This window comes from Sinohyriopsis cumingii, chromosome 14 (assembly GCF_028554795.1).
Source record: "Sinohyriopsis cumingii isolate HCF-2022 chromosome 14, ASM2855479v2, whole genome shotgun sequence".
Taxonomy (NCBI): Eukaryota; Metazoa; Mollusca; class Bivalvia; order Unionida; family Unionidae; genus Sinohyriopsis; species Sinohyriopsis cumingii.
The window spans coordinates 73,674,186-73,685,407 of record NC_142974.1 but is presented as its reverse complement, the minus strand read 5'-3'; the positions used below and the strand labels follow the sequence as shown (position 1 = coordinate 73,685,407).

The window sequence follows — 11,222 nt, the reverse complement described above, 5'->3', positions numbered from 1 at the left end:
TATTAGAAAAACTTACTTTGTGGATGCCTTCGATGACATAAATCGATAGAAGAAGAGAGTAATTTGTTATCGTTTATGAATCAAGGTGGTAAATCGGTGATGTCATGGCTGACGACGTACACAGATAGCATCCAGAATAACATCAAGGGTAATTTTACCTGGCATATAGCATCTCAGCAGGGTGTATCTGCACCAAGACATATCTTTGTAGCTCTTCAACGAGCTAATCGAGTAGGTGATCAAACTCAAACTCATATAATTTTCGATCATTTTAATGTTAGTGATGTATCATTGAGGATAAACGGACATCAAGAACCAATTGAAGAGATTCAGCTAAATTACGCAGATGGTTTAGTAGCACGTGGTTATCATCGTTTGTGGAGCTACATGGGTCGAGATCAAAATATTGATACCGGATTGCAAATATCTCAGTTAGATTTTAAAAAATACTATCCGATCTATTATTTTTCACTGGAACATATTGATTTGATAAAACAATCTGTCGTTGATATTCATTTTAAGGCCAGAGTCGGTCGATTCGATACAGCTCATCCAGATGAAGTTACTCAATATAGAGCCATTGCTGTTATACTCAGCGATAAAACCATGATTCTTGAGGGTATCGAAGGCAGAATGAGGATCACTGATGCTCCTGTAGAGAAAATGTGATTTAAATCAATCATAAATTTATAAATGTCTTACAAATATGTTAATGTGACTCTGACTTCGGGTCAGATAAAAAAAAACTCCAATCAGAATTAGCGAAAAAATGTGGGACAAAATTGACACTGAAACATAATCAGATTCAAGGTGGTCGAAATAAATTATCGATAACAAAAACGCAACAAAAACATTTTAACGCAGCTAAATCATCTAATACCGGAGTACAAATCGCGCTATCTCCGGCCGCTATAAAAGATATGATTAAGGTATGTGGTATTTTCCCGCTATTAACTGCGATACCAGCATTAATAGCTGCGTCTGCACCAGCTGTAGCAAAGGCGGCCGCGTTAGGTGCGGTCGGATATGCAGGTCATAAACTAGCACAAAAAGTTACGGATGGACGATATGGTAAAAAAAGGACGAGGACTCCGATTACCAGGAACGCCTCCATGGTACTACGAGAGGGGTACCAATCTGCCAGGAACCCCCGCGGTGTGGTACAGAAGATAACACAGATGTCGAATTATGATTTAATCAATGCTGCTAAAAAACAAAAAATAAGATTTTTCAGAGGCGTATTTATGCGAGATCAATTACCGGCTCATCCGAATAAATACGAAACAGAGATTATAAATCTCGATAACAACGCCGGACCAGGTACTCATTGGGTAGCGTACGCGATAAATCCGCGCGCGATTATCTATGCTGACTCATACGGGTTAGCCCCACCTAGAGAGTTTTTAAAATATGTAGCTCAGTTGAATATTCCAACGTGGTACTCTACGGTACCAACACAAACACTAACTGATCCACCGATATGTGGCGACGAAGCAATCAATATTCTTACTGAAATATCCAGGTCAAAAAAAAAACCTAGCATAAAATGGTCCACGAGTACACGTCAGATAAATTAGATCAACGACAACAATATAATGGTTGACATCTACGATAGATCTCTGCTAACAAGAACAATAAGAAAAATACTAGAGAGAGAAAAATTTGATTTATCAAGATACGCTACGAAGGACGACGTTAACAATATTTTATCGTTAGCAAAAGCAGATCCTGGTGAGGTTGCTGTTTTTCAGGATGAATACGGACAACTAAAGACGAGTAACGTAAAAATAGGTGATATAATCAAACGAAACGAATATGACACTCACTTGGTTGATTTTAACGTCGTCAAAGAAGATACCAGGGAAAATGCTAACGCCATCAGGATAAATCGCGGGGATATTGAGCTCATATCCGGTCAGATGCTCCGAAAACTAGCTCAGAAGAAACAGATAAAATCAATAAAAAACTCGCTGTCGTTAATACCTCAGTTCATGGCAAAATCGATCTTAATAAGATTCCATCAGCGATGAAAAATTTATTTATTAATCTAACGCCTATTATTGCATCAGGAGTATTCAAGTGGACGAATGTATCAAATGTTTCTTTCAATTATACAGCACCTGTCACTGGCGCGTACAGAATAAATATTTTTTCCTCAGATAGATTCAAAATTACCTGTGAAAAATATAAATGGAGACACCACACATATAGATTTCTCGGTACACTAAATATTTTGTTGAATAAAGATATCGAAGAGACATTTAAATTCGAACCCACTGACGCTAATAAACCAACACCACCACCAGATACATCCATATGGTGGTGTATTGAATTTCTCTTTGAGACACGTCCTTCATTTAGTTTTTGATCGATAAATATAATGGAATACAGGTACAATCAAGCTCGTGCATGGCAGATGTCGTTGAAGAGTATCATCGACGTCTATCAGGTAAAAATAAAGAAATACCAACGCAGATTAGTTATCATCGATGTTACCGTTTATTCTGCTTCAGCAATAATAACTGGTGTAGTCGTAATGCCGTTTAAACTCTCTGTATTTTTTCCGCCACATCCTGCACACATTCTAGTCTTCCCCCGAATTCCAATGTTGCATCTGATGCATCTCGTAGGACCAACTCCGCCTCGCTTTATATAAGCTAAATGTATCCAGCAGTATTCTTCTGTGCACGATCTGCCACAACAAACAAACGAACCGACCATTAACCATTTGCACTGATTCATTATATATTTAAAGATATACTTGTTTAAAATACAGCAAAAATGGTTTTTGATCTCGACAAAGCAGAATATGTTATTCCTGAGCTAGATCAGGCTAAAAAAGAATTCTACGATGATGGAGCAGCTCATGTATGGTCGACATGGAAAGCAGCTGATATCGATAATACGATGAATGATGCACGAGCTAAAAAGATAATTGATTCGCTCGGTAGTGATAAATATATATTCAGAATAAAATTTATCGTGAATAACGAGAACGATGTTTGGATTACACGTGACAAACGCGATCCAGTGATCAATAGCAAAAAATCTGTCACGGTGAGCAATAATTCTAAACCAGGGTTATTGACAGGCATAGATAAACCGTATTACGTATGAGCATATCCTGTAGCTGCTGTTGTTTATGGCATTTACAGACTGAATAAACATGTTGTTGAGAATCTCACTAAGATGAAAATGTCAGTGAAAATAAATTGTGTAGCTGAACGAGTCATAGAACATTTTACGAACATAAAACGCGGTAACGGATTAACAGATCTAAGGAAAGAAAAAATAAACAGATGGGCAGAATCAGTTGTTGATGGTGCATCGATAAGTGATGTTGCTTTATTATCAGCGAAATTAAAATTTCCCATCACGGTAAAAATGATATCGGGTGAGATATTGTATTCTTCTGCGTACAAATCCAAAGGAGCTCCTATTGAGATAATTGATCACAATTCTCATGCTTGGTCCAAATCAGTTACTGTTTTTCTTCGGAATCGTGTTATTAAATTCTATTCTGCGGATGCGGGAAATATGTTTGATTTTATTTATGAAATAAGTAAATCAGATCCTGTATCTGTTTGGTTATTTTCCAGCGATGATCGATACGATCAATTCGTCCGACCCAACGGAGATATGTATCGAAGTGAATCTTTACATGATTCGATGACATCGATAGCAGAAAAATACTCAGTAAATGAAGAATTACTTGTTAATTGTTTCACGATTCCATCTGTTGTTGCCCACGCAGCAAGAAAGAAAAATTCATGGAAACCAACTAGACAAGATTTTCTTAAAGATATTCAAGATAGTTGCGTCGAATACGGTCATGGTGGATTATGGAACACAAAATATGATTTTATCAATATGATTTCGTTTGGCATGATAGCATGTTATCCAGGTAGTTTCTTAGGAATGGGAGAATGTAGCAAATACTTCATTCAGTTTGACCATCCGTGTGACGAAATGACAAGAATGTCAATTAATGGTCTGTTGCCAGATTTCCCCCTAACAGGATTTGCTAGGGTTACATCGTTTAAGTTTTCTTCAGGGTTACATAAAATATGTTATCTTTGGTTTGGAAGACACTTATCAGAACAGAAATGGGTTCCGATAGTGTTATTGAGATATATGTTAGATTCTGCTATGTTAACGTCGTTGATGGTCAGCGAAGCGATTATTTCATATCAGAAACAATTTAACGTCTGGCTACCTACCGAACACGATGATGCGCATGATCATCAGAGACGTAATTGCAGATTAATTATGGACGAAGGTGAGTTAGATTTTATAATAGCTGATACCGCCGAGAGAGGTATATTTTGCGCCAGAGAAGATATTTATGTCGCAGATAGAACGAAACTCGGTACCGTGGTCAATTATCTCGAAGGAGAATCACCGCAGTATGTTCATCTAAGATCATCGATGTTGGCGTATGCGAGTATAAATCTTTTATCGATGATAAATACATTTCCTGATACCGCGGTTAGAGTAGCTACATATTCGTTTTATATTGATAAAAAATACCTACCGGAGTTAGAAAAACTAGCCGGAGACGGATCATGGGGAACTTGGCGAGTGAAAGATGAATATATCTTACATTATTGTGAAGACGCTGACGTAGTTGATGAAGAAAAATATTGCTCAGATAGCGTATCAGAAACATCGGCAACACCATCTGTGTATGATCCTGCTGCGAGATATAAAATGGTCTACATAAACGGAGACGGTGGATCAGGTAAAACGACTAGAATGATTGAATTATTTAAGAACTCTGATGTGGTTGTTCTGACACCAATACACAGATTAGCACGAGAGATGAAACAACGAGGGGTAAATTCGTGTACGTATCACGGTTTTTTCAAATATAAAGGTGGTACATGGAGTCCGTCTAGGATGTGAAAAAATATGTAAATAAAACTGTTATCTGGGATGAGATTTGTACCGTATTTGTTGGTACATTAAAAATGTTCTTAGAGTGGCTATCAACACAAAATACTGCTGTGATAATGTGCGGTGATCACGGCCAACCAAATCCTATTGATGGCGAATCTCCTCACAATTGGCTGAAGGGTTTTGTTGACTACTATGAGGTCGAATTGAAAAATCTTTTCTACGGATCGGTATAAAATTTTTTTGTATAGCTATAGCTGGTTTCATATTTATCGCTCTTGTTATCTCATTATTTATCGCTGAGATAACACTCGGTAGCCTGACGAACCAGTCGCTAGATCGTTTATCTTGAATGAATTCTCTTGCGTATTGATAACCAAATAATTTTTCAGCTAGTGTTTTATTAAATCGCTCAGCAATAGCCTGATCGTTGTGGATGTTGACTTTACCGCGTCGTATTGCCACATTTTTTTGTTCATCAAATAAGTAACAGCACCAAGTAATTCTCTCCCAGGATCAACCTGAAGCAATCTTGGCCACGTTAACGGACCTCGTTGATATATTTTTTTAAAAGCGTTAGCAGCCTCAGATGCTGTTTTAGTTATCAGCGGCTCAGCTTCTTTGTATCTACTAGCGATATCAACTACGGTTAGCACATATTTGTAAATCTTATCGTTAACGGTATCATGCGGCAGATACATTATATCAGCCTGATGAACCTCGTTTGGTACGCTGACATCAAAATGTGCATATTCTATTCGTTTGGGCGGTGGTAGATAAATCTGCCAGATAGCCTGTTTAGATAACCACGTAGAAGCTACTGATGGTTTCACTTTAGCAGCTTTTGCAAGTTTTTTGATTGCTGATTTACCTTTCCAAAATCCAACAGGAGAATAATAAATCTCTTCCATATAATACTAATTGCCACCAAAAACTAATTTACCTTTCATAGCAGCCTTAATCACCCAGCTAGCTAATCTTTCTTTGAGAGTCTTATTTTTTATCGAATTTATTGCATGAATTAATTTAATATCAGCTAGATGCCGCTGTTGTAGATCCTTGCTTCGATATGCGATATCATGAATATGACACGCCCGATCGATTGCGTTTACAGGATCCTCACCGGGATTCGGTTGATCTTGATCATTCAATCTGATATCAAGTCGTGTCCCTGGTCCGCAGTAGTTATATCCTGGTAGATGTTTTTCTCCGGGATATTTGGACCAAAATAATCATGGTAACGACGATAATTTTGATGTGACATCACCTCCGTATTTTTTTCTTTTTTTTTAATCGTTTCTGATTTAGTTAGTTTCTGGTCAGATGAAGAGAATCTAAATTTTTTTGTGCCACATATTTCACATTTACCAGTAACGGCCGATCTATTATTTTTTGTAACGACAGTCGCTACATCCACAGTTGGAGTTCGTGTTCTACATCGTACACAATATAAATCCATAATATATTTATAACATGAATGTAATTGATTTTTCGGCCACAAAGAAATCTGCTCCAGTGAAGCATCATGCTGCGTTACCTAATTCGATTAGAATGATTATAATAGGATCATCTGGGTCAGGTAAAACAAAATTATTGTTGAATCTGATAATGAGATGGCTAAAATGGGACAAATTATATTTAGTTGCACCATCCGTAGATGATCAACGATGGTATCAGCTACTCAAAGAATTTAATGAAAACGCAGCGTTGTTGAACAACGGCGAGAATATAATTGATTTTATCACTGATGTAGAAGAAGCGCCATCGGTTGATGTTCTAGATGGTTCGATAAATAATTTAGTAGTCTACGACGATGTCATGCTGGATAAACAATCGAATCCTGCTAGAATATTCTCTCGTGGACGACATAAAAATACTGATGTTATTTATGTGACTCAGAGATATACACAAATTCCTAAAGTAATTAGAGATAATTGTAACATGATAGCGATCTTCAACGGCGTAGATACGCATACTCTGAAAAATATTCATCAAACCTGGTGCAGCGGCGATATGGATATAAATAAATTTAAAAATTTCTTTGGACGAGCTCAGTCTACACCATATGGATTAGTGACAGTGAATTTATGCGATCCACGAACCAGATATCGAGTCGGCCTAGATAGAATCTTTTAATATTCTGAAAATCTAAAATCCATTTAAACACGACAGCAGCAGGGAGTGCGTCTACCTTTAGTCGGTCGTCAATCTTAAATCGATAACCATAAAAAAATCATGAACATATTATTCTGCAGCTAGATCTTCGAACTAAGGTTTTATTTCCGGATTGAGGATCAATAACGATGTAGCTCTTCCAGGAAGCCTTTATTCGGTAAATAAAACCTTTCTCCGGATTAGATTTCTCTGGAAGGTTTATTTTTTGTCGCAGTCCCTAGGTCTGTTCGCCCTCCCTGCTGCTATACGTGTGAAAATAAAAATCAACACAACATTAGATAAATTTCAGTTAGAAACATCGTTATTGTAAGAATAATTCGACCAAAGTTTCTGTCACAAGTAGTCTACATTTTACCCCTTTTATAGACAACACCCACCCCACAATATTCAGAACCTGTTTTAATTGCCTGCACTGGTAACCGCCACATTCATATCCATCATTAGTAATGGGTTTTCATTTCACGATCCTTTCATAGTTCCTAGCCTTTTGTCACAAAACTGCGTCATGTCCCGGATTGACCTAGAATAACTCCAACAAACAACAGTAGTGGTAACGATATCCATATAGTAAATAATACTATGAACGCTACCGTAAACACTATAAGGTATTTGACGCCATGGCGGATTAAGCTGCAACAAGAAAAGAGAGAAACCAGACTACAATTTTGACGAAATTGATCTTTCAAACTCTTAAATCAAACTAATTATGTGAAAACATCAAGCTATTTAAACATGCACATTAGTAACGGAAACATTCCATTCAGTTATCTCTTGCCTTATATCTGCACCAATACTTATTAGTGAAAGAATACAGCTTGATTATACTATCTTGTGTTTATAATAATAATAATAATAATAATAATAATAATAATAATAATAATAATAATAATAATAATATATAATAATAATAACAATAATAATACTAATATTATCTATATATATATAAATATATATATATATATATATATATATATATATATATATATATATATATATATATATATATATATATATATATATATATATATAATTGTTCTATGTATTATTACAAATCAGATTCATCTCGGTCGACATAGAAAACAAGCTTTGAGAGTCCAAATTATAATGCATAGCACTTTACCGTTTGGTATCATTGTCTTACTAGACAACACTATTTCAGAGTGAAGTGTTTTCTTTTTGTAATTTAAGTAGGCTTTGAGTAAGCTGCAAATGTTTTGTAAAATGACAGGAGTATTAAACAAAACCAGCTTACCAATTAAGCGACTCTACGACGAGCTTTGGTGGATATCATTTTGATTCCCTCCGATTTTCACCAGTCATACACATATCTCTAACTTGTTTAGGTCACAATTATTGAAACTTGCTAGAATAGTTCCACATATTGTCAACTGTTGCTACAGGTATTTTAATTATATTTCCTCTCCCACTCCTACATTGTGGGCCCCAGTGACATATCAAAAGATCTATTAATCATAGGGAAAGTGCAACATCCGCCTTTTTATTTAACAAAATAACTTTGTGATTGCAGCTAATAATCACGAACCAGATATCATATTCTGACTGGAGTGAGAATTTATGTCCAACACATTGGATCCCTAAGTACATATTTACTCTGAGGGAAATAGCGTATGTGTCTCAGCTTGCAAACTATTGAGACCATCAATATATTATCATATGTACAGCGATTATATATATATATATATATATATATATATATATATATATATATATATATATATATATATATATATATATATATATATATATATATATATATATATATATATATATATATATATATATATATATATATATATACAATTCCAATTATTATAAATTGACTGCGTCTTCTACGCTCTGATTGGATGTAAACGGTCACGTGATACTGATCATGAATGTTTTATACATCGATACATTCTGCGGACTACTTTTGATTCATTGTTACCAAATCTTTTGATGTGAAGTTTTGTCTGTATCAAAGCCTTACACCCGAAAAATAATAACAACAAGCTACCATCCACCCATTTCTGTGATTTGCGATATAAAATGACAAGCGACAGCTTAAAATCGACCAATAGAAGCTAAAACAATATAATTGCACAGACCTACCTGCACTCCAACACTCATCCCTTATGTCGAAGAATACATATGGCAGGCTTTAGAAGCCAATCTTCTGAAATTATTGCATTTCACCTCGACAATATGTTACAGCCGCGGTAGTTAAAGGTCAGGGTGATATGTCAACCAAGACATGTCACTAAAATGGGCACGATTTTGCTTTTGAAAGATCGAAATGCGTAGAAAGTAACAACGACGTTGCTATAACGACACGTGCCATACCCAAACGTAATTTAATAAAAGGAATACGCCTAGTTTAACCGCAACAACAATTTTTTTATATATTAAAATATTCATCATAACATTATATCACTGGCATGACGCGCAATGACATTCTATCCAGTATCACCGTATAAAGAGTCGATTAATCTAGGCTTGCGAAGATAGGGCTATGTATTCTACCGCAGTTAAGAGGCTAATGAAAGAAAACTTCGCTGTACATAAAAGTGAATGCTTTGTTGGTTAAATCTGCTGATCTGATGTTAGAAAGGAGGAAAATTGGAATTATGAGGATTAAATGATCATGGTTCGGTATTTATCGATGTGTAAATTTTACCTAATCACTCACAAATTTTACATAAAGTCCTTCGGACTTTATTTACTTTGGATGTGATTAGGTAAAATTTACACATCGATAAATACTCAACCATAATCATTTAATTCTATACTATATAACGGTATATATATATATATATATATATATATATATATATATATATATATATATATATATATATATATATATATATATAATCAATTTTGACCACTAGTTATATCCTTATCTCCATCTAGGACATATAAGACGGGGGACAAATTATGTAACTTTGGCGACATACGTTTTAAATACAATGTCTGATTTAATTTGGAATCACAAAAGCAGGAGAACATGACCCAAATTACTTAAGGACGCCTTTAAAAATAATTAATATTGAACAAAACTTTTCTTGCAATTGTGTTCTTTTATAGCATGATTCTCACGATAATTTTTAAATATATATCCTTTCCGATATGTTATACAAGATGTACTTGACGCATATGAAGTTCTTTCCGATAATACTCTACCACGTATAGTCTCTCCATGTTATTATGTTCTGTTTTTCTAAGCCACAAAGCAAAATCCAAGCTTCCGTATAATAACTAATTGCTTCCTAACATTCAAAGCCAAGTCCAAGCTCTCCAATAGTTTGGATATAAGACATTTGCAGCTTACTGCTTGCTGAAAGATTTTAATCGTCTTGTGGCTGGCGATAACTATTCTGACCTAGGAAGAAGAGGGATATTATACATTTGATCCCAACTGTAGTTTCATATCTATTGTACATTTTCTACGGAATTATTTGCAACTGACGGTTGGAGATTGTGCCTGATTGTGGTTAAAATGGCTTCTGCGTCTTAAATAAAAAAGAGACTTGAGGTGGTTTGAAGGTATACATTTGTCAGGTGTTCTTTCATAAGTGTCCCCAGCATCATCATCCCCGACTAAAATCATAACTGTGCCATTATATTTGTGGACTGAAATACTACTATCACGTATGGTACGAACACCACTCTCGTGCTCATAACGATCGAGATCGTGCCTTTTTTCACCCATAACAATACCATTTTTTTTCCATTTTCAGTCCTAACTTTTTCTGCCCTCATTCTTCTTTTCTTTCGCTTGTACCTCATTGTCATCATCACCATAATCGTCCCCACTATAATCATCACAGTCACCATCATCCACGTACGGAATCACTTTTCCTTGTTCATCTAGACGAAAAAGCTTCTGTTAACCTCTCTGGTACATCCAGGCCTCAGTTTTATTTACTTGAGGCAGCCTCTGCATCATAATTAATTTAACATGATGAGTCGAAAACACAAGCAAATCTTAGTCGGGAGTAACATTTTCTACAGCAAAGGTGAAACAACATTTGTTGCCGTACTTTGGAATCAACTTCTTTCTTCCTGAATATTCGGAAGTAACATGCATCTACGCACTGCTTTTGACGGCCCCTAAGTAGTGCGAAGTACTAGATTAATGTCGATGGATATAT

At 35.5% G+C, this 11,222-nt stretch overlaps 1 long non-coding RNA gene across 2 annotated transcripts; it reads right to left on the bottom strand.

Moving 5' to 3' along the window:
- Positions 1-256: 256 nt before the first annotated feature.
- On the bottom strand, positions 257-9,531 carry LOC149784151 (uncharacterized). Of its 2 annotated transcripts, none has more exons than XR_016413765.1 (3): positions 9,181-9,531; positions 2,497-7,701; positions 257-652 (listed from the first exon to the last, which is right to left on the bottom strand). It is a non-coding gene; the product is annotated as an uncharacterized LOC149784151 (long non-coding RNA). The 2 variants fall into 2 exon arrangements; XR_016413766.1 differs by lacking the exon at positions 9,181-9,531 and adding an exon at positions 8,324-8,648.
- Between the last annotated feature and the right edge of the window lie 1,691 nt (positions 9,532-11,222).